Source organism: Erinaceus europaeus, chromosome 12, assembly GCF_950295315.1.
Source record: "Erinaceus europaeus chromosome 12, mEriEur2.1, whole genome shotgun sequence".
Taxonomy (NCBI): Eukaryota; Metazoa; Chordata; class Mammalia; order Eulipotyphla; family Erinaceidae; genus Erinaceus; species Erinaceus europaeus.
Window position 1 is genome coordinate 92,668,421 of NC_080173.1, and position 24,721 is coordinate 92,693,141.

Consider the following 24,721-nt stretch of genomic DNA (forward strand, 5'->3'; position numbering starts at 1 on the left):
AAAGGACCAGCTGCTAACTGAATTCTGGGAAGGATATGTATTTTTGCCTATAACTTGGGTTCATACTCTTTTGAGGTTGCTGAAAAGACACTTCTTGATCCTGCCTTACTTTTTTTTTGTTATCAATTTATTTATAAGGTTAAAAACATCAACAAGACCATAGGATAAGAGGGGTACAATTCCACACTATTCCCACCACCAGAGTTCAGTATCCCCTCCCCTCCATTGGAAGTTTTCCTATTCTTTATCCCTCTGGGATCATGGACCCAGGACCATTATGGGGTGCAGAAGGTGGAAGGTCTGGCTTCTATAGTTGCTTCTTCTCTGAACATGGGTATTGGCAGATCCATATTTCCAGCCTGTCTCTCTTTCTCTGGTGGGGTAGGGCTCTGGAGAGGTGGGGTCCCAGGGTACATTGGAGAGGTCCTCTGTCTAAGGAAGTCAGGTTGGTGTCATGGTAGCATCTGCAACTTGATGGCAAAGTGTTGGAGTTGAAGTGTTGACATTCCACACCTGGCATCTCTGGACACCATTTGATGTGAAACTTGTCAAGGTGGTACTGGTTTCACTGATTTGGTTGAGCTTAGCAGATGCAGTATCAAATGGTATGGATCGAGTGAAGTGTGCTGGATGACAAGCCATGCCCTGAAGTTTCCAGGACTGGGAGGAATATGGGCTTTATAGAGAATGGGTGGCTTCCTGCTGTCTTAGAGTCTAAGAAGGTAATAGATAATTATTATTATAACCAAGTATTAGGGAATTTGGTTTACTTTGAAAATCCCATGGTTAGGATTTGCTGTATCACCTTACCTTGATTTATGCCATTAAATGCTATTTACATATAGCTGTAGCTTATCTAGTGACATTTCTGCCTTATCTTATATATAGAAATAAGGTTCTTTCAAGTCTGGTGGGCCATCTCTTTGCTCCAACCAAAAGAATTCTAGCAATTTTTAAGACTTGGTATTATTAACAGGAAATAGACAGTGAAAAGATTCAGCCTTCCCTCAGCCAATCGATGATGACACTTTAATCTTCACCTCCAAGGTTGAATAAGAATGGAAGGAATTTGGGTGAACTAGATAACACAGGGAGAAGGATAAGAGAGGAAAAGGATTTTTTCCCCCCAGATAGAGAGGCAGAGAGACAGGGAGACACACTACAGCATGGAAGTCTCTTTCAGTGCAGTGGGTTGTATATATGGCAAAGCAGCACACTATCTAGGGTAGATGTCTCACCAGTCCATCATTGGCATTTTCTGAAAAAAAAAAAAAAAACACTAAAAAAATGACACCAATTCACAGTAGCCTTGAGCAGGTCCTTTAGGATGTAAAAGAAGAAGGAATTTCTACTAGAGGAAATGCAAGTTATTGTCCTGAAGATCATTTGGTGGGATGAGACATAAAAGTGGGAAACAGGGACCAGGAAGTGGTGGACCTGTTTGAGTGCACGTTACAATGCACAAGGACCCAAGTTCAAGCTCCTGGTCCTCACCTGCAGGGGAAAAGCTTTGTGAGTGACAAAACAGGAATGCAGGTGTCTCTGTGTCTCTTTCCCTCTCTATCTCCCACTTCCCTCTCAGTTTCTTCTTGTCTTTATCCAATAATAAAGATTTAAAAATTATTTTTTTTTAAAAAAGTGGGAAACAGTGGTCATTAATGACTCTGACCCTGTCTATTGCTAGGAGAATGCCTAGGCTCCAGGATACATTGGTGAGGTTGCCTGCCCAAGGAAGTCAGGTTGGCATCATGGTAGCATCTGCAACTTGGTGGCTGAAAAAGCATTAAGATACAAAAAAGAACAAATTGTTAAATAATCAGGAACCTAAAGGCAATAATAGAGCAGATGAGATCAGTGGGGCGGGGTGGTGGTCTCCATTTTAGAAAAAGCTAGTAGGTCTATATTCCAAGGACCTAGTAGGTCTGTATTCCAAGGGGCTCATGACTTAAGTAATTTTTGCCTGAGCCCAACAGTTAACATGCAGGTGGACCAAAGGTACTGTCTGAGGAGATGATGTCAGAGTTGGGGATAGGCCTAGAAAGCTGGATCAGGGCAGAGAGTAGCTCCCAAATATGGGGAAATTGTATGAGTTCCTTCTTATTTTCCTCCTTATAACTAGTATACTTTTCAAAATATAAATCAGCAGCATTGAGATACTGTAGAGGATACAAATAGAAAGACAGAAAGGGAGTTGTCTAATTTCTCAAGTTTCTACTCATCTTGCTATTTAGTAATCTCCTCAACTGTTCAAAACACTTCTCCTCCTCCTGCTCCTCCTCCTCTTCCTTCTTCTCATTCTTCTTCCTCTTCTTCTTCTTCTTCTTCCCCCTCCTCCTCGCCTTCTTCTTCCTCTCCTCCTCCTCCTCCTCCTCCTCCTCCTCCTCCTTCTTCTTCTTCTTCTTCTTCTATACTTGGCTATGTGGCCAATAACCCTAAGCTGAGGTGAGATGGAAAAAAAAATCCAACAAGAAAGTATTTAAATCACATTCAAGTTAAGACAGACAAATGATTCACAAGAGTTTTAAAGAGGCTTTTAGGTTTTCTTTTTAAATCAAGATAATAATAAAATGCACTAGTTGAAATCAAAGACAACAGTTTCCATTTGAAATCTGTCTCACTGAGAGGAAACAATGAAACCTTTCCAATTTATACTCTAAAAGACAGTAGAGCACAAAACATAGATAAGGGAATAGAGGCTTAGAGAGATCAGAGAAGGTACTGTTGGGTGACAGAATCAGGTAAAATTACTTCCTGTGAGATATTCAGCTGGCTAGTCTATAAAAGGTGGCATTGTTATTGCTTGGTAGGCAAGAGCTTTGAATCTGGATAGTACTGCATCCACCCCCACCACTAACTTTAACAAGGACAGGTGACTACTACAATCACCTAACGAGAGTTTTGATTCACAACCTGAATATATTTTTTTCCATTTTGTAAAAAAAAAAAATCACTCTTGAATTTGTTTACAAATAAAAAGACTTGGGTTAGCCAACAGCATGTTCACTTCCTATGTGCAGTACTGAATACTAAAAAGCCAGTGCATCTTCAGGTTGGAAGAATCCTTAGGGAATACTAGGTCTTTTTAGAACAGTGGAGTCCTGGTGGCACACCCAGTAGGACACACACGTCACCATGAGCAAGGATCCAGGTTCAAGCCCCTGGTCTTTACATGTGTGTGTGGGGACTTCATAAATAGTGCTGCAGATGTCACTCTTTCTCTGTTCTTCTATATCTCCCCATTTCTTTCTTTATTTTTCTGTCTCTATTCAACAAAACATAAACAAAAACAGTGGAGTCTTCTCTTTAGTTAAAATTGTATGTGAAAAGCCAAGATGCAAGGGTTAGAAAGTTAATTCTCCACATTGACATGTGTATGGCCCACACTCAAAACCAGGCACCACCTGGGAGATACTAAGGCAATGGAAAAATCTCCAGTGCTGTGTTCTCTCTCTCTGACTCTGACTGAGTTGCCCTCAAGCGATAAAATGGTACATGTTTGAAATCATAGTTCTGTATAACAAAACAAAACAGTATTTAAAAAGCAGCAATAGAAGCGAGACCAGTGGAGAGAGGACAGAGGAACAGAATACACCGAGCCTCATTTTCCTGAGTCTTCCTGTCCTGACTTAGTATCTGAAACAAGTTGTACATATGTCATAACTCTCTGAAGCAGTTAAAAAATTTCTCTATATTTATCTGATCATATTGAAGCTCTGTTATTAGATACAGTATTTATATTTGGTATATTATCTTGGTATTTTGACAGTATGAATTTTCTCTCTTTGTCTGTACATAGTATTCAAAGTCCATTGTGTGTGCTATCCAAACAACCACTCTTAATCTTTTGTATATTGTTAGCATGGTGTATCTGTTTTCTGTTCATTTAGTGCTGAACTATCTATTTATATACTTAAAAATCGCATCTTGGAGAACAGATGCAACTGACAGCACAGCTATATACAAGATGCTGGGTACTATACCCCAAACCCTATCAAAGGGACTTTCCAAAGTTAACCCTATCACCAAATAATGTGATGATAACAATAACTATCCATTGTCTTCTTGAACCCTAAGACAACAGGAACCTCACATTTCCACTATAGAGCCTATATTTCCCCCAGTCCTGGAACCTTAGGGTGGGGCACACTTTTCTGCATGCTGCTCTCAATTCAAATCAAATAATATTGCATCCGTGGATCGCAACCTAATCAACACAACGAGTGCCACCCCAGCATGCTGCACTTCAGACTGTGACCAGAGACTTCAGGTGTGGAATGACAACCCTTCAGCTTCATCACTCGGGTGAGACCTTTCCTTTCATAGTATTCTCTAATTCCATTCCAGGTGTTCCACTCCCCAATAAAGTCCCCAAACCTAGATATAGTCCAGGTCCCCTGAGATATAGAGCATAGGTTCACCCATGCCCATAAACTAGGGGAAAAATATATACCTGAAAGCAGAAGTACACAAGAGAGTGCAGGGAATACCCCCAACACTTTATCTGCACTATTACAGTCTTTAGGTCCATGATTGTTCAACAGTTTGTTTGGCTTTGTATGTTAACTCTCTTTTCAGCCACCAGGTTCTGGATGCTGACCAGACTTCCCTGGACAGACGACCCCATCAGTGTGTACTGGAGCGCCACTTCCTCAGAGCCCCACCCTACTAGGGAAAGAGAGAGGCAGACTGGGAGTATGGATCGACCAATCAACACCCATGTTCAGTGGGGAAGCAATTACAGAAGCCAGACCTTCCACCCTCTGCAACCCACAACGACCCTGGATCCATATTCCCAGAGAGGTAGAGAATGGGAAGGCTATCAGGGGAGGGGGTGGGATGTGGAGATCGGGTTATGGGAATTGTGCAGAATTGTACCCCTCTCATTCTATGGTTTTGTTAATGTCTCCTTTCTTAAATAAATTTTAAAAAAATCGCATCTTACACATGACATTAATTTGGTTCTTGCCTTTAAAAAAATCAATTTGGCAATCATGTCTTTTAAAAAAGCTTTACTTATTTTAAAGGTGAGAGAACAAGAGGAGAGACTAGAGTAATACTCCAGCATAAATGGTATTGGGGATGGAGGAAGAGGTTTGCAGTCCTGGACTTGATCAAGTTAACCCCCCCCCTCTCCCTACTACCAATCATAGCTGAGATACTGAGTCCATTTAAATTTGGTACAGCTGTTGAAACAATTGACTCTAGGTGTGTAGCTTTTCACTGTCTTTTGCATGGTAATAAAATATATTTTTAAAAATATTTTCTTTTAATTTTTTCATTACCCCTGGCTATCAAGATGACTTTTGCATTTCTAAAAACTGGAATATTTGACGTATAACAGTGTATGAATTGTACTTGTATAGAATAATTCAATACTTACATGCATGGTGAAAGGGTCACTGTAGGAAGTCTCACTGATCTCCATCACTCTACAGACACACACACACACACACACACACACACATTTGGCTTCAGGGTTATTGCTGGGGCTTGGTGCCTGCACTAAAAATCCACTGCTCCTGGAGGCTATTTTTCCCTTTTGTTGTCCTTGTTGTTTATTCTTGTTATTATTATTGTTGTTGTTGTTATTGCTGATGTTGTTGCTGGATAGGACAGAGAGAAATTGAGAGAGGAAGGGAAGACAGAGAGGGGAGAGAAAGACTCCTGCAGACCTGCCTCACCATCTGTGAGGCGACCCGCCTGCAGGTGGGGATCTGGGGGCTCGAACCGGGATCCTTACCCTGGTCCTTGTGCTTTGCACCATGTGTGCTTAACCCACTGCTCTACTGCCCAGCCACCCCCCCCATAGTTATAATTTTTTCTTTCTTGTGATGAGAACTTTGAGGATCTGCTCCTATAAATTTCAAATGCACATAAGTATTATAAGCTGTCATAATTACATCCCCAGTACTTGCTTATCTTTTAAGTGGAAATTGTACATTTTACTTCCTTGTACACTGCCTCAGTCTTGTTCTCCATGCTGACAAGTTAAGGAATGCAAACCCAGGGAGTTAAAATGACTTGTGCAAGTGCTGTCACCTGGACAGACAAAACTGAGGCTTAAGACATTACTTCATGTGAGTATGTGGTCAAGTTCATGCCCCCCCCCAAATATACTTATTATACTTGTGTACACTTAGTCGGTCAAACAAATTCCTTTTGGGAGCAGGACTTCGTTGAACGGTGTCTAGTGGGCTTAAGAAGGAACTCAAAAATAATTTAGGTGGCTGACATAAAGGCATATAATTCTGATGCTCTGGGTAGTACCCCTAAAGAGAAAGGAAAAGTCTGGTTTAAAAAGTTATGTGAATATCAAATTTTATGAGCTCTTATGGCCATTTATAGTTCTCTTTCAGGATGTCACGGGGTTCTGGCCATCATCATAGCGTTGCACAGAAAACTTTGACTTAGAAGTAAGAACACTGTCCAGATTTCAAATAAGTTAACATCATTAAGTCTCAGATACCTGTCCCTTTCAACACGAGGGTTCAGAGATTGTGGGAACCAGGTTTTTATACCACTTCGTCATTTCTTTATCTTTAGGGTCTATAATAACTGTCTCTGTCATCAGAGCAAATAAGTCTTGAACTCTGTGTGGGTACACACTGTAATGTTTCATCATTGCTTCTCTGCACTTGGCATGTTGGTTTTGTATAGAGTGGTGTTTGATAAATGTCACTCCCAGAGATTGAGAAGTGCTTTTGGCTAGAAGGAGTTTCTTGGTAGCATGCTAAACTGAGTGGTAGAAAAGAAGCAAGGCGTTTCTGGAGTTACAAATGGATCTGAATATTAATACTGGCTCAAGACTTAAATTCTTGCCTAATTTGGCAGAGATCATTTGTACAGGCTAGAGTTTTTTTTTTTGTTTGTTTGTTTTTTTACCAACATAAAGGAAGAAAGACAGACTAGGCTATCCTCAGGGCCTATTGGAAATATTTTCTTTTTCACAACATTTTTTATTTATCTTAATGAAAGAAATAGAAAGATACACAGAGAAAGAGGCCAGAGCACAGCTCACCTCTTGTTTATAGCTGGGGATGAACCTGGGGCTTCAGAACCTCAGGTATGAAAGTCTTTTTGCATAATCATTATGCTGTCTCCTTGGAAATATCTCTTATTCATTTGTTCAATGAGAGTTATTACTTAAAATTCTTTTCACAAGCCCCTTTATTATTTTTTTTAATTTTTAATTTTTTCCCCCTTTTGTCGCCCTTATTGTTTATTGTCATTGTTGTTGGATAGGACAGAGAGAAATGGAGAGAGGAGGGGAAGATAGAGATGGGGAGAGAAAAACAGACACCTGCAGATCTGCTTCACCACCTGTGAAGCAACTCCTCTGCAGGTGGGGAGCCGGGGCCACAAGCCAATTTAAAATTTGTGTTGATAGTGGTTAATAAGATTCTAACATTGTAAGCTTATAGTTCCACATCACACCCTCCCAATTAATAACTGCCATAGTTTTCAGAAAGTCTTTTTAAAAATTTAAGTATTTTATTTATTTTATTTTAATAAGAGAGCTACAGAAAGGAGAGACAGAGACCTACCCAGCTCCGGCTTCTGGTGGTGCTAGGGACTGAACCAGAGACTCTCAGGCATGAGAGTTTTTTGCATAATCATTGTGCTATCTCCCCAGCCCCAGAAAGTCTTAAGGAAAGTTTCTTTTTAAATTTTTTTTCCCTTCAAGTTCATGAGTTTCTGGGCTTTAGATTCCAGATGTAAGTAAGATCACCTGATCACTGTCTTTCACTTTTACTCATTTTGCTAGGCATTATCAACTCCAGTTCCATTGATTTTTGTCCTCAAAGCACACAGCATCATCTTTTTCGTTTATTTTTTTACTTGCAGAGTTGTTTTCTATGGAGCATATATCACACAGCTTCTTTATTTAGTCACAGATTGACGGACACACAGACTGCTTCCACTGATGACTGTTTCCAATACAGATAAAGATGGACCAATCAGTACCTACATTGTGGATTCATCCCCACACCTTGCAGTGGAACCTTCTTCTTTTTTTAAATTTTATTTATTTATTTATTCTCTTTAGTTGCCCTTGCTGTTTTATCAGTGGTTATTATTGTCGTCGTTGTTGGATAGGACAGAGAGAAATGGAGAGAGGAGGGGAAGACAGAGAGGGAGAGAGAAAGATAGACACCTGCAGACCTGCTTCACCGCCTGTGAAGCGACTTCCCTGCAGGTGGGGTGCTGGGGGCTCGAACCAGGATCCTTATGCCGGTCCTTGCGCTTTGAGCCACTTGCACTTAGCCCGCTGCGCTACCGCCTGACTCCCTGTGGAACCTTATTCTTATACTTCACAGGTAAGGAGGTTTAAATGCAGAGATTAAGCAACTCAAATTTACATAATCCCCTGAAGACAGAAGAGTAGTTCAAATTCAGATTTGCCTCAAGTTCCTTTCACTAGACCGTGCTGCTCCAAAGGTACATTGAGAAATTGAGAGGAGGGAGGTATGGTAAGTTGTTACATTCAGTTCTCATGATCATTCCTCTCCACCCTCCCTCCACCCTCCTGTTGCTGAGAAGTTTCAGCTCTAACCTCTGACTTCTTCTGTGATCATTTTTCAGGGACGGAAAGCTCACCCCCTCTTCACACAAGCTCGATTTTGGGCCAGTTCAAGTTACTGAATTTGTTTCTTCCTAAAGATCTCTCTTACTGTATACTTCTAGCTCTACTTAGCTTAGCTCTACTCTCTAGGGCCTCTAGTTTGTATAATGTTTTCTGGGCCAATGGGCAAGATTTAAATTTCACCAGGAATCAGACTATGAGGTGGATCTAGCTATGTCAAGATTTCTCAGCTACTTTTTATTATATTATATTATATTATATCATATTATATTATATTTTTATTTATAAAATGGAAACACTGAGAAGACCATAGGATAAGAGGGGTACAATTACACACAATTCCCACCACCAGAACTCTGTATCCCATCCCCTCCCCTGATAGCTTTCCTATTCTTTATCCCTTTTGGAAGCATGGACCCAGGATCATTATGGGGTGCAGAAGGTGGAAGGTCTGGCTTCTGTAATTGCTTCCCTGATAAGGATGGGCATTAGCAGGTCAATCCATACTCCCAGCCTGTCTCTCTCTTTCCCAAGTGGGGTAGGGCTCTGGGGAAGCGGGGCTCCAGGACACATCTGTCCAGGGAAGTCTGGTTGGCATCATGGCAGCATTTGGAACCTGGTGGCTGAAACATATATAATTTTTAACATATAAAACTGAACAAATTGTTGACTAATCATGAACCTAAAGGCAAAAATATTGCAGACATTTTTAACTGAAGTATTTTGGCATGAACCAAGTCCCTTTCTACTAAAACAGGTTTCCACTAGCTTTTTTTTTTTTTTTCCAACCGGTGCCCTAATTAGCTCTGGTTTATGGTGGTGTGGGGGACTGAACCTGGGACTTCAGAGCCTCAGGCATGAGAGTCTCTTTTTTTTTTAATATTTATTTTATTTATTTATTTCCTTTTGTTGCCCTTATTGTTTTATTGTTGTAGTTATTATTGTTGTTGTCGTTGTTGGATAGGACAGAGAGAAATGGAGAGAGGAGGGGAAGACAGAGAGGAGGAGAGAAAGATAGACACCTGCAGACCTGCTTCACCGCCTGTGAAGCGACTCCCCTGCAGGTGGGGAGCCGGGGTTCGAACCGGGATCCTTATGCCAGTCCTTGTGCTTTGCGCCACCTGTGCTTAACCCGCTGCGCTAAGGCATGAGAGTCTCTTTGCATAACCATTATGCTCTCTACCCCTTAGGCCACACTGGCCTTTCTGTGAGAAGATGCCTGGCACACAGTGTGGTCTAACTTTCCTCTGTTTCAGCTTCTCTGCAGAAAGTGTCTGCTCTTGTGCAAATTATTAAGCATAAGTGAGGCAAAGTTCTCTCATAAAACGGAGCACAGAGAATTAGTAGTACCTCCCCAGCAGCAGGACTTTTATTGCTAAATGACCCTGAGACTAGATTTTGTGCTGTGACAGCACCAAAGGACAGCCCACACCTTCCTGTACCACATTCATTCATCCTAACCTTCATTTATTTCCGGCGTTGCTTCCGGTGGTGAGTGTTTCCTGTGTGCTTGAGTCTGTTGTGCCCATGGGGGCAGGATGCTGACTACTGAGGCATGCCTCATGCGGGAATCAGTCTGAGGGAAACACAGCAGCTTGCATATCCCTGGGGATCACTGCTGAGCATGCAATGAATGATGCTAGTTCGCTGAACCCCAGACAAAACTCAAACACACCACTAACGTTTTATCCTCTTTAAAAACAAGTTTCCTCACCTTCTCCTCCTCCAGGTAAAAGCTCCCCATTTGAAAATTTTAATCGAATTTCTCTTGTGATGTAAGGGAAGAGCTTATAAGAGGACACCGAACAGCAGGGTACTTTCTGTCTTCCAAAGGATTCAATATTTAACTCTGTACATGTGCTCATGGACCTGAAGGCACTTTTGATATTTCTTCAGTCATTCTCAAGGGGTTCTTTTCAGTTATGTCCAGACTGGCCTGCAGGGGGCGTAGAGGAGTCTTTTTTATCATTCTACTTCCTCTCCCCCATTTCCCTCTTCTCTCATAAATTTTTTTTGCATTTTCATTAGTGATTTAATAACTATTTACAAGCCTGTAAAATGATAAGGGTACCCTCCACCCGTTTCATGAGTGGGGAAAGTTTCATGAGTGGTGAAGCAGGGCTGCAGGTGTCTCTCTGTCTCTCTCCCTATCTGCCACCCGCTTCCTCTAGATTCCTGGCTATCTCTAATAAATGAAGATAATACAAAATAAATAAAACAAAACAAAATAATAAGGGTATATTATATATCTCCACACCACATCACCACCCAAGTTCTGTCTCCCCAGTCTTTATCATTTCTTAGAAACTTTTGAATCATGAATATGTTTTCACAATTCTAATTTATCCTATATCTGTCATTCTTCACTGTGGAATGCCCTTAAATCAAACAAAGCTCTCCTGGGTTTTTTTTTTTGCCTCCAGGGTTATCACTGTGGCTTGGTGCCTGTACTACGAATCCACTTCTCCTGGTGGCCATTTTTTTCCATTTTATTGGATAGGGCAGAGAGAAATTGGGAGAGAAGAAGGAGATAGAGAGGGAGACAGAAGGATAGACACATGCAGACCTGCTTCACCACTTATGAAGCGAACCCCACCCCTTGCAGGGAGTGTGGGGCTTGAACCTGGATCCTTGCCTGTGTCTTGAGTTTTGTACCATGTGCACTTAACTGATGCAGCCAGTCCCCTTTAAAAGGCTTGTGCTATACCTTCTCTTTTCAACAAAGAAATGTATGTGAGAGATTTTTTTTTTTTCAAAAACCAAAGGAAATTTGAAAGGGATGAGAGTTTTGTTTTTCTATGAGAAGGCGAAGAGCTAGAGGAATTTGCAGTGTTGGCTTTGCAGCAGCTGTTGTAGAAAACACAACCTAAGCAGCCAGAGTGGCACTTCCAAGCTCCTTCCTGAGGATGTTTATCACCTCATTCCCGTCTTCTCTAAACGTCCATGTCATTGTGGGTTCTGTGTGCTTGATGGGTGTGATTTGGCAGGTAATTTTTGAGGTCTGGGAATGTTCAAACAATGTTTCCATAATGAATGAAGTTCACACACACACAGAAAGCCTCCACTCATCTCTCTTCTAAGCACAGTTGAAACATTGTTATTTAAAAAATCCTTGTCCTTTTAAGATTTCTAGGATGGGATCCGGGTGGTGGTGCGCCTGGCTGAGTGGACATCTTACATACAGTATGCAAGGAGCCGGGTTCAAGCCACCGGCCCCCACCTGCAGGGGGGAAAGCTTTGTGAATGTTGAAGCAGAGCTGTGTGTGTCTCTGTGTCTCTTCCTTTCTACCTCCCCCCTTCTTCTCCATTTCTGGCTGTAAATAGATAAAGCTAATAATAGAATTAAAAAAATAAAAATTTCTAAGATGAAGTCAGGGAGAGGCAGACAGAATTTCTCCTACACGTGTGTGAGTTACACACACATACACACACACACACACACACACTTCTAGAAACACAAGGGTAGGACACTTATATAAATATATATATATATATATATATATATATATATATATATATATATATGAAGAATAAGCCACAATGAGGAAGCCTAGAAACAAATACTAGGGGGCAGGTAACATGTTCACTTAGTTGAGTGAACATGTCACCATGCTCAAAGACCAGAGTTCAAGCCCTTGACTTCCATCTGCAGGGGCGGAGAAGCTTCATGAGCAGTGAAGCAGTGCTGCAAAAGTTTCTCGTTCTCTCTCCTTCTCTCAGTTTCTCCCTGTCCTATCAAATGCAATGACTAAATAAATAAATAAATAAATAAATAAATGGTTCTTGAAGCAAGACCTTAAAATTTGCTTAGAAAGTAGAGCCTATGTGAGGATAAGCGTAAGGATTCTGGTTTGAGTCCCGGCGCCCCACCTGCAGAGGAATCGCTTCACAGGTGGTGAAGCAGGTCTGAAGGTGTCTATCTTTCCCTCGCCCTGCTTTCCCCTCCTATCTCCATCTCTCTCTGTCCTATCCAACAATGACAACATCAATAACAGCAACAATAATAACTACAACAATAAAACAAGGGCAACAAAAGGGAATACATAAATATCAAAATTAATAATAATAAAGAAAGTAGAGCCTAGTGAAGTCAGTGTGTAACTTCTGTTATTCCTCTGTATCATCAAAAAGAACCTATTTAAGCTCTACCTAGCATGGGACACTCTGAGAGGTCATAAGTGCCTGGTATAGATACCTCAGTTTGGTTCTTTAGATTTCTCTCGACCTCCGCCCTACCTAAAGCACCGCTCAGCTCTGGTTTTTGGTAGTGTGGGGGGGATTGAACCTGGGACTCTGGAGCCTCAGGCATAAAAATCTCTTGACATAACTATTATGCTATTTCCCCTGACTACTTTCTCTAGATTTCTTTGCTTAAGTTTTCCACTGAGTGGGGAGCAGAGAGAAAAAACTGAGAGAACTTGAACCTCAGGCTGAGACTCATTATTTGCCGAGCTGAGATGAGATTCAAAGATGAGAATCTGGGGGCCCGGCAGTGGTGCACGGGGTTAGGCGTGCATAGTATGAAGCACAAGGACTCACTAAAGGATCCTTGTTCGAGCCCCCCGGCTCCCCACATGCAGGAGGTGGGGGAGTCATCTCACAAGCAGTGCAGCAGGTCTACAGGTGTCTATCTTGCTCTCTCCCTCCCTTTCAATTTTTCTCTGTCTTATCCAATTAAAAAACATAAAAAAGGGAATTGAGCGGTAGCGCAGTGGGTTAAGTACACAAGGCGCAAAGCCCAAAGGGTCCCGGTTCGAGCCCCCGGCTCCCCACCTGCAGGGGAGTCACTTCACAGGCTATGCAGCTGGTCTGCTGGTGTCTATCTTTCTCTCCTCCTCTCTGACTTCCCCATCTCTTTCCATTTCTCTCTGTCCTATCCAACAACAACGACATCAATAACAACAACGATAATAATAAAAAACCAAAACAAGGGCAACAACAGGGGAAAAAAAAACCCCAGGAACAATGGACTCATAGTGCTGGCACCCACCCAGCCCTAGAAAATAACGCTGAAGGCAAAATAAATAACCAAACAAATAAATAAATAAGTAAGAATCTGCCAGGAGCCAAAGAAGATTTTCATACTATTGACGATGATTTTTTTCTCCAGTCAGAAATATAATATATCTTATTTTCAGAAAATTTCAACAATGAAAAACAAATAGACGCAAGGCATCTGTACCTTTGCTCTAGAGACATCAGTACTAGCATTTTAAATTAAATATAAAGAAGTCTGTCTCTGAGCAGACATGTTTCAGGGCACCTATGGATATGAAAGCATGTAGCCTCTACACGTTAACATCATTTTTTTTTTCAAAAGTGGAATCTTACTGTTCATGCTTTTTCCACACTACCTTTTCCTGTTAATACTGTTCTAAGAACATTTTCCCAGGCCATTTAAGCATTTCTCGGGGTCAATAATTTTAAATGGACACACTATGTCAGGTACTTATACCGTAATTTATTTAACTATTTCCATATCACTGAAAATGCAGCTTTCCTTCAGTTTTTTTCCCTCCTTATAAGCAATGACCATCCTTGTACATTCATCTTCACACACATCTTTGGTTTCATGAAAAACTTCTCAGTCCCAGGAACCCAGTACAGAGGGAAATGTTTTCATCACCGCTTAAACACACTTTGGAGTCTGCTTTTAATTATAGCACCTCATAGGTATGGAGATGAGAATGACCCTTTATGAGTGAAATGATTAATCTTTACAGTGTTGAGGGGGGGTCAAGTCTAGATTCAGGAGTAGTTTTGAGGTAAATGTTTAAGTTTATCTATAGTCTTATTTTATTTTATTTTATTTTTTCTTTTTCTCTGTTAGAGAACAGGAAGTAGGGTTCTTACATTTCATTTCTTTTTCTTTTTCTTGTGTGATTCACAAGAATTCAGCAGGCAGGAGAAGGCATTCCTTCCTCCAGCACTGCCCTTTTCTTTGTGTTCCCTCATCAGTCTGGATTCTTTGGTGCTCAGATGGAAAAAGAAAAATGTCATTGCATTTTGTCCATAGATTAACCTCGCGGATGGATAGAAAATAAGCGAGTTTTCCCCTCCCCCTCCTCCTTTGCAACCAAGGTTATTGCCTTCACTATGAATCCACTTCTCCTGGTGGACATATTTTTCCTTTTGCTTCCTAATTATTGTTTTGATTAGATAGGACAGAGAGACATTGAGAGAGGACAGGGAGATAGAGAGAGGGAGAGAAAGACACCTGTAGACCTGCTTCATGACTCAATCGTGAAGAGCCACCCCCCTACCCCCACCCTGCAGGTGGGGAACAGGGCCTAGAACCCGGGTACTTCCGCTTGGTGATATGCGCGCTCAACCAGGTGGCCGCCACCTGGTCCCCTTTAAATTTTATACTTCTTTGTTATTATTATTATTTCTGGCGAGATTAGTCGTTACAGTACCGCTGTTCGCACATGGGTACAATTTCTCATCTCACCAAGATAGCTGTTTGCAAAATATTCCCACCACCGCCCCGTCCCCCCCATTAGATCCTGAAAGCCTCTCCTCCCCCCACCCCTTTGCCTGACCTTTTTCCCCAGAGTCCTTTGCACTCCCCCCCTTTTTTCCCTCCAGGGTTATTGCTGGGGCTCAGTGTCTGCAGCAAGAATCCACTGCTCCATTCCCCCCCCCCTTTTGTTGCCCTTGTAACCTTGTTGTGGTTATTATTGTTGTTGTTGATGCCGTTCGTTGTTGGATAGGACAGAGAGAAATGGAGAGTTGAGGGGAAGACAGAGGGGGAGAGAAAGATAGACACCTGCAGACCTGCTTCATCTCCTGTAAAGCAACCCCCCTGCAGGTGGGGAGCTGGGGGCTCAAACCGGGATCCTTATGCCAGTCCTTGCTCTTCGCGCCACATGTGCTCAACCAGCTGCGCTACCGCCCGGCCCCCTGCACTCACTTCTATGTGTTTAGTGAAAGTGGACGAGGAGCTAGGGTTCTGCAGATGCCAGAAAATGCCATATTCTGGAGGGTCGGTACTCAGTTTAGTCTTGAGAGATATGTTGCCTGGTAGGAAATGTTTAAGAACTTGTGTTTCTTCGGGAAGATGGAGAGGGTGATTGCAGATCTTAATTAGGACTCTTGTGTCAGTTCCTTTCTTCACTTCTGTTGTGTCTTCCTAAGCCTGCCAGGCCTCCGCCATGTTCACTTCCAGGGCCATGAGCTTCTCAGCAGCACTGCAGCCTGTGGAATTATCTGCTCCTTTTCATTCACCCGTGCACGTCCATCTGCTATTAATTTAATTTTAATTTTTTACGATTATGAAATGCTTTAAGTCTACGAGAAATATTAGGACACCCAGGTTCCTGCCGCCCAGATTTAACACATGCGAACAGTTTGCCATATGCGTTTCAGATTCCGTCTACTTTTCTTTTTTTTTTTAAGCATTGGCTCAAATCTTTCACTTACTGATGTCTCTTATTCTGTGTGCATGTCTGCTTTGCATTTATGATTTTTTTTCCTAAAAGCTTTCATTACTATTAGATTTCATGAGGGTGGAGAAATAAAAATACATATTTAGTTTTACTATCTCAAAATAGTAATCGAGCTGCCTGTTTAGCAGAATTATTCAGAAGACATTGATCCAGACTGACATCTGCCCTTCCCCCTACCCCCTATCTTGCCAAGCAAGGGGGGAGGACCTTGTGATTTCACCGTTTGTAGGTGGATGTATTTATTTATTTATTTATTTATTTATCTATCTATCTATCTATCTATCTACTGCTTCCCCCCTTTTGTTGCCCTTTTTTAAAAAATATTTATTTATTCCCTTTTGTTGTTCTTGTTGTTTTATTGTTGTAGTTATTATTGATGTTGTTGTTGTTGGATAGGACAAAGAGAAATGGAGAGAGGAGGGGAGAAAGACACCTGCAGACCTGCTTCACCACCTGTGAGGTGACGCCCCTGCAAGTGGAGAGCCAGGGGCTGGAACCAGATCCTCACTCTGGTCCTTGTGCTCTGTGCTTAACCCGCTGTGCTACCGCCCGGCCCCCAAGCGGATGTTTTTATTTAGAGGGATAGAGAGAGGGAAAGACACCTCAGCACTGGAGCTTTTCCCCCAGGGTGTGACACTGCCTCATGGTCTGGAGACTCAATCTTGGCACGCGTGTCTGGCAAAACAAACGCCCCATTTGGTGAGCTCTCTTTCTATCCCCTCCCTGATTGACAACAGGGTTGAGTGATGGCGCACCTGGTTGAACACACATGTTACAGTGTGTAAGGACCCAAGTTCCAGCCCCTGGACCTCACCTGCTGGGCGAAAGCTTTGTGAGGGATGAGGCAGGTTTGCAGGTGTCTGTCTTTCTGTCTCTCTTCCCATACCCTCTTGATTTCTGGCTGTCCCTAGCCAATAAATAAAGGCAATGAAAATAAATGAATAAATAGACAACATATGAAATAACCAAATTTCATATGTTTTTCTCTTCTTTTAAATTATTCAGTGAATTAATTTTCCTGTCACTCATCTCCTGAACTGGTTATTTTTACAGGCTTCAGTTTAACCCTTTCTTCCTTCCTTTCTTTCTTTTAAACATTTATTTATTTATGAAGAATAGGAGGAGAGAGAGAGAAAGACAGAACCAGATATCACTCTGGTACACGTGCTGCCGAGGATTGAACTCAGGACCTCATGCTTGAGAGCCCAATGTTTTATCCACTGTGCCACTTCCCAGCCTAAGAGTTTCCCTTGTATTTATCTATTTATTTTGCCTTCAGAGTTATTGCTGGGGCTCAGTGCCTGCACTACGAATCCACTGCTTCTGGAGGTCATTTTTTCCCATTTTGTTGGCCTTGTTGTCGTTACTGTTATTTTTGCCATTGATGTTGTTGTTGGATAGGACAGAGAGAAATTGAGAGAGGAGGGGAAACAGAGGAGAGAAAGACAGACACCTGCAGACCTGCTTTATCGCTTGTGAAGAGACCTTCTTCAGGTGGGGAGCTGAGGGCTTGAACTGGGATCCTTGCGCTGGTCCTTGTGCTTCACCCTATGTGCACTTAACCCACTGCACTACTGCCCGACCCCTGAGTTTCCCTTTTCTTGGCATGTGCTTGTACCTATAACAGCTCAAAATGAATTTCCTAAAAGACATGGTTTGAGGGACATAAATAGTTCATGTCTTTTCCCCACTCCCTTTATGGGGGATTTAACGGTTTACAGTTGATAGTAAAATATAATAGTTGGTACATGTGTAACGTCTCTCAGTTTTCTGTGTAACAGTCTAACACCCCACCTAGGTCCTTCTCCGTTTTCATGTTTCAAGACCTGAACACCCTCACCCACACCCCAGAGTTCTTTAACTTGGTGCAATACACCAACTCCAGATAGTTCACGTCTTATGTTGAAGTAGGACTTTTTTGACCCCTGACATTTGATCACTGATGTGCTTTAGTTGAAAGTCATATTTCCTCAGAAATCTGAAGATGGCACGTAACTGGGCCTGGGTGGTGGCGCACCTGGTTGAGCGCACATATCGCAATGCACAAGGACCTGGGTTCAAGTGCCCAGTCCCCCCCACCTGCAGAGGGAAAGCTTTGCAAGTGGTGAAGCAGTGTTGCAGGTGTCTCTCTGTCTCTCTCCCATCTCTACCGCCCCCTTCCCTCTCAATTTCTGGCAGTCTCTATCCAATAAATAAGTAAAGATATTAAAAAAAATAAGATAGCACATAACTGTGTTTTGATTTCTACTGGTTGACGAGCAGTTTGACATGAGTTTAATTTCTGTTTTGTGTGAGGAAAGTGTCTTCTTTTTTTCTTTTATGGCTTAAATTTTTTTAACTATCTGAAATAGTGAAGGGCAAGATGTAGCTTTAGTAAAAAATTAGGACTCTTTTCAGTCTTGATTATTGGGCCACTGAGTTCTGGAGAATAAACTTGCAATAAACATTCTTTCGTGGTCTCTGTTGCTCTTCTTTTCAAAATCTCATTAAGCTTAAGTCATTCTTCATGGATAGCTTTACTAGGTCCAGTCTACTCTCTGATATTTTTGTCTTGTAGCTTTTTGATTTTTTTTCATTTAAAAATTTTATTTGGCTTTAAGCTCAGCTTCCTTTAGGTGTTTTATTTTCTGTCTTCATTATTTTTTTAAGAAAATGTTTTTTTAAATGAAAAAATTCTGTTAATATATATTCAAATAGATTAAAGAGTTAGTAGAAAACTGTTATCTCTTACTATTCAGACCATTCTCTTGGTTTTTTAAAAATACTTATTTATTTATTTCCTTTTGTTGCCCTTGTTGTTGTATTGTTGTAGTGATTATTGATGTTGTTGGTTGCATAGGACAGAGAGAAATAAGAGAGGAGGGGAAGACAGAGAGGAGGAGAGAAAGACAGACACCTGCAGACCTGCTTCACCCCCTGTGAAGTGACTCCCCTGCAGGTGGGGAGTCAGGGGCTTGAACCAGGATCCTTATGCTGGTCCTTGTGCTTTGCACCACATGCGCTTAACCTGCTGCACTACCTCCCGACTCCTTCATTCTCTTGTTTTTATCTCCAGAAGATACTTTAGTTTTGCAAATTTTTAAACAGTATTTTTGCATTTCTTCTTCCTTTTTCCTCCTTTTTATTTTCTTCCTTTCCATCCTTCTTTTGGTTCTTTTAAGTCTGCAGCAGTACTGCAGACTTTCTACGTACTATTGAAGCTAAGTTTTTAAAATCTTTTTCATTCCACCTCTATCATCAAGAATACGTCTCCCAGCTTCACTTTCCCCGCATTAGAGATCTAAGACCACACAATGTTACATAAAACACAAAGTGGAAAAAGAAATCACTTCTTTCTTTCTCAGTTGCAAGACTTAGATAAGCTACATCAAACAGCTCCACTGATCCATGATAAATAAGCTCCCTCAAGTCCTGCCTGTTGACTGGAGTTGACTCATCTAGATGAGATTCAGTTGGCGTGAATTCAGGTCCATCGAACAAATGAATGGGGTCAGGTTTTCTCCTCCACAGGCCTCTTACTTTTTCTGCAGGATCCTCTTCATAGAAAGCACATTTCAAGGCTATACTCAATTTCCTTTGACCAAGGCAAGGGACAAGATGGAGTACAAGGTCAAGAGGCAAGTGAGGTTATTTTGTTCATGGTGGACTGAGCGAAGAACTGTGAAGTTATAGGGCAAGAAGCAAGGGCACCAGCAAGGATGCAGATTTGGAGCCATTATTATAATTCTTCCCCTATAGACATATGTACATATGTATGTAAGTGTATGTACAATCTATGCCTCAATTTAGGCAAGGTCAATGGAGTCTCTCTAGGCTGAGAGTATGGATCAACCTGTCAATGTCCACATCCAGAGGAGAAACAATTACAGAAACCAGACCTTCCACCTTCTTGCACTCCATAAAGATCCTAGGTCCATACTCCCAGAGGGATAAAGAACAGGAAAGATTCCAATGGAGAGGATGGAATATGGAACTCTGGTGGTGGGAATTGTGTGAAATTGTACTCCTCTTATCCTGTGGTTTTGCTTATCATTATGAAATCAAGAATAAAATAAATGTGTGTCTCTAAGACATCTTGTTGTCTCAGTAATTAATAGGCATTTTAAACATACTTATTATGATTTCAATTTCAAGTTCCAAAAATATTCCAGCTTTATTCCAAAGAAATTGAATAAAACTTCCCCAGAGGTTGCTTCATAAGCAGCAAAGTAGGTCTGCAGGTGTCATTCTTTTCCCCTCTCTGTCTTCCCCTCCTCTCTAGATTTCTCTCTGTCCTTTCCAACAACAACAACAACAACAACAACAACAGCAACCAAAATGGGAAAAATGGCCTCCAGGAGCAGTGGATTTATAGTGTAGCCACTGAGCCTTAGTGATAACCCTGGAGGAAAAAAAAAAAACAAAAAAAAATTCTCCAGACCAGTATTTTCCAGTTTGTGCACTTTTGTTAAGAGAAGTGAACATATTATTTGTGAAAAGTATTTTGAGGGCAGAATAGTTTGATAAATATTACCTCAAAAGAGCTAATCAGGTCTCTCAATAAAAGATGGCTCAGGTTTCTTTCCTTCCTTCCTTCCTTCCTTCCTTCCTTCCTTCCTTCCTTCTTTCTTTCTTTTCTTTTTTTTTGTTTGTTTGTCTCCAGGGTTATTGCTGGGGCTCGGTGCCTGCACTGTGAATCCACTGCTACTGGAGGCTATTTTTTTCCCTTTTGTTGCCCTTGTTGTTTATTGTTATTGTTGTTGGATAGGACAGAGAGTGGACGGGAAGACAGAGAGGGGAAAAGAAAGATAGACACCTGCAGACCTGCTTCATCTCCTGTAAAGCAACCCCCCTGCAGGTGTCGAACCAGGATCCTTAGGCTGGTCCTTGTGCTTTGAGCCATGTGTGCTTAACCCGCTGTGCTATAGCCCGCCCCCCACCCCCCACGGCTGGCTCAGTTTTCTAATATGCAAATGTGTATTGTGTCTGCTCAAGAAAGAGAAGAATGTGTCAGGGTTTCCATACCTCATGGAAACAGTCTCTCGCTGCAGCATAAAGGAATTGCATTTTTGCAAACCAAGTATTTACAGGTGGTATAAAATAATTTTGAGCTTGAGTGCCCTTGTTTAGGACTTATAAAATGGCTAATCATTTCTGACAATCCAGTTCCCAGTTCTTCCTCAGAAGTCAGTTTTTAAGGACTATGTTTACGGCCGATGGTGATTTTCTGAGTCAAGAGGTGTGTAGGTAGAAGAAAAAGCACAAACTAAGAGTCTGTGTTCAACAAAAAATAATTTTGAGGGTCTGGATCTTTCATTCCTTTCTCTCTCTTACTATATAGTGAAACATCTTAAAATACTAGTCACTCTTCTTCTCCTTCTCCTATTTTTTTTTTTTTTTTGCAGCTCCTGATGTGGAAATCATTCCAGAGTCTATCTTTATATCAAAGAGGACTACTGACATGTTTAAAAATATATCTGTCAAAATCTCTTTGCAGGAAGAACCTTTTCCATTTTGGGTCATTGATGGGGAGAGGAGGCTCACTCTATCCTATTTCTGGAATGGTTATGTGCTGACCTACCTATGAAACACAACGAAGGTATTTCTTACCTTCCAGGGTTATCCCTGGGGCTCGGTGCCTGCACTATAAATCCACTGCTCCTGGAGGCCATTTCCCCCATTTTGTTGCCCTTGTTGTTATTTTTGGATAGGACAGAGAGAAATCAAGAGAGGAGGAGAGATAGACAGACACCTGCAGACTTGCTTCACTGCCCGTGAATCGACTCTGTGTGTGTGTGTGTATAATTTCACTCCTTTGTGCAGGCACACTGCCCACTGAGCTATCTCTCCAGCCCCCAAATCAGTAAGCTTTGAATGCAAAAGCTTACTCTCCATAATATATATGTGTGTGTGTGTGTGTGTGTGTGTGTGTGTGTGTGTGTGTGTGTGTGTGTGTAGTTCATCTAATCCATCAAAGACTTTCAAAGGGAAGAATTAAGTTTTCTGAAGAAGAAATTCTCAGGAGAATTTGAGTAACATCAAGTCTTAACCTACATTCTGAATTGGCCAGGTTCCCCCCCCACTATGCCCAGATTTTAGAATTAGACTATAACATCCACAACTGTGACTTGATTCCTTAGCATAAATATGTCTCATATTACTATATATATATACACACATACATATACATATATATATATATATATATATATATATATATACACACACACACACACACACATACACAGACACAAATGCTTTACATGCCTAAGAGGATACTATCTTATTAAGTCTATGATTCCAACAAAATTTCTTCCCATAATCACTGATTAACACAAGGTCAAAACGACTGCCACCATTTTCTTCAAAGCTGCCCCATATTAGAGATCCAGAGAAACGCTCTCTATTTATCATATTATTTAATCATAACTACAGCCCTATATGAGAAAAAGGCACTATTATTGTTATCCAGTCTCAGATAGATTAAATAACTTATCCAGCATCGCACAGATGGAAAATCATTGCATCAGTACCAAATCAGAGTGGGTACATATGCTCTTAATCACCATGCAACACTGAAACTGGGACATGAATCAGAAATGGCCCTTGCCTTTGAGGGGAATGTGGTGTGTTACAGGGAGGCATAGACAAAAATAATTATAATTTATAAGGTAGAGATTGATAAGATTACAGATAAGTCTTATGGAATTTCAGAAAAGCAAAAAGATCAGTTCTGGCTTCTGGAAACCATGCAAGGCTTAATTGATAATAGCTTCAATCTGGACTTTGAAGAATGGTTAGGACTTGCACACATGGAGTGAGTGGGGATAGTCATTCTAGATTAGTACTGTCAAATAGAAACTTAATGTGAGCTACACCAGAAAGCCATATGAGGAAGTTCCACATCTTTAGTAGCAGCAAAAAAAATTAAAAAGCAAAATTAAATGCAACAATATGTTTTTTAGCCTAATAGACCAAAAATACTACCATTTAAACTTATAATACATATAAAATTATTAGTGAGTACTTTCCATACTCATTTTTGTTTGTAAGTCTTTGCATCTTTGAGCACATTCTAATTCAACATGGAATCATGTTGAATTAAAATCTACTAAAGAGATAATTTGCCTTCTTTCCTTTCCTAGTCAGTGTCTTTATTATTCTTATTCTTATTATTTATTAGATAGAGACAGAGAGAAATTGAGAGGGGAGGAGGAGATTGAGAGTGAGAGAGAGACAGAGAAACACTTGCAGCCCTGCTTCATCACTCATAAAGCTTTCCCTCTGCAGGTGGAGACCAGAGGTTTGAACCTGGGTCCTTGTGCTGTAGTGTGAGTGCTTAACCAGATGCACCGACGCCTGGCCCTTCTTACTCAATCCCCAAGACCTGCTGTATACTTTTCCTTACAGCACAGCTCAATTCAGACAAGTCATCTTTCAAGCGCAGGGCTACCATATTGATCGGACAGACACAGATGAAGAATACAAAACAGGAAAGAGACACAGAGGCAGTGAACTTTGGTGCGTGTACTGGGAACTGAGGACGCTCAGTAACCTTGCGTGGACAATATCTGAAAGGAATCTCTGAACAAATGTTATGGCTATGGATAATCTTGGATGCCAGATTAAGGTGATCAGGTTTTTGAAAAACAATTAAAAAGGAATCATTGCATTTACAATTATTTAAGGAATAAAGCTCTACCTTAGGAAGACATCAACGTGAAGGATGTAAGCAAATGAGATGGTGAGAACAGGAGAAGGACTGCTATCTAGAGAGCAGTGTTAATGGATTCAGTCAGAGATTATGAAGTCGAATCAAGGTTGGGAAGCTGGGCATACAGGGTTGGAAATTCTACCAGATTAAGAGTTTATAGGCATTGACAAGGGTAAAAGAATTACAGGAGACATTAAAGACAGCCATCAAGCTTTCTACTGGGGTGACTGAAAAACCGAATGGCTATGTCTTCTATTAACATATTAAAGGGATTTAGTCTTCTTCCACTTTTAGAAATTCAAAATCAGTTTCCAGGGCCTCTTCCCTCCTCCATGAGGGAAGACTTCCTTTGTATCTTGGCCCTCCTCCAGTGGGAAGGAAGATGTACTATTGAACCCTTAAGAATGTCTCTGTATTTTGCACAGAATTCCATTTTCATCCTTTATCTTGACTGAACTGCATGACCTTGGGGGTACCATTGAACTTCTCTGGAACCTGAAATCCCAGGAAGAAATCCCTCCTCATTTTCCAGCGCGGTGGTGAGATAGCAACTGGATCCTGCCACAGGAAATGTGGCTAATGAAGGGTTATTATATTATAGAGCTCTCGCTGCTCTAATGAGCTAGAAGTCTGGAGGAGTAACAGCAAAGATTTACAGTTTTTACTTGGGAAACCAACCTCGTGTCAAGGGAGGGATTAACTGGGCCAGCACAACCTTCAGCTCAGTGGCTGCTGATAGCAAATAAGGAAGACTTGGAAAGCCTTTAGTGATTAGAGGGGAGCACTATCTCAGGCGCTTTCTTCGCCACTGTTTATTTTAGATTGTGGCCAGCCAGGGAGCCCACTTGGTGTGTGTGTGTGTGTGTGTGTGTGTGTGTGTGTGTGTGTGTGTGTGTGTGTCACATACTTAATAAGAGATAATTTGGGAATGAGAATGTGCATGGTTTTCTGGGGGAGAGCCCAGGGAAGAAAGCCTGGGCTTATTCGCATGCTTGA